At 50.3% G+C, this 463-nt stretch overlaps 1 protein-coding gene across 1 annotated transcript in view; it reads right to left on the minus strand.

The window, feature by feature from the left end:
• DZIP1L (DAZ interacting zinc finger protein 1-like) overlaps positions 1 to 463 on the minus strand; it is a 32,011-nt gene that overhangs the window by 20,063 nt on the left and 11,485 nt on the right. The window lies entirely within an intron of this gene.

The following is a 463-nucleotide window of genomic DNA, read 5'->3' on the forward strand; positions in this document are numbered from 1 at the left end:
AGATCAGAGACAAAGTTCTGATATTAACCAGTAAAGGTCTAACACCATCAAAGAACACCTACAGAACCTAGAAGGACTGGAAACCTCCAGGCTCCCAAGCTAGGGTGGGAGGTGCCAAGGGCTTCAGCCATGCCCCCAACATCTGCATCCAACCCAGCAATGACCACCAAGCTGCTTCCAGAAGTACCCCGGGGGTCCAGGGTTGAAGGGGGGCCCTGAGAACCTCAGCCATGCCCCCATAAAGTCAACATCCAGCCAAGCCATGACCAAGCCACCATCAGAAGCCCCCTGGGCTCCCCTGCTGGAATGAGGGGGGCCACAGACCTCAACCACATACCCCTTCTCTTCCCCCCATTCTATCCACCTCCCTCTTTCCCTCTTCCCCTCCCCCAACCACTCCACGACATCTTAGAATGTAAAAAATAATAATATTAATAATAAATTATTTAATTTAAAAAACAAA

Source organism: Galeopterus variegatus, unplaced genomic scaffold, assembly GCF_000696425.1.
Source record: "Galeopterus variegatus unplaced genomic scaffold, G_variegatus-3.0.2 Scaffold5755, whole genome shotgun sequence".
NCBI lineage: Eukaryota > Metazoa > Chordata > Mammalia > Dermoptera > Cynocephalidae > Galeopterus > Galeopterus variegatus.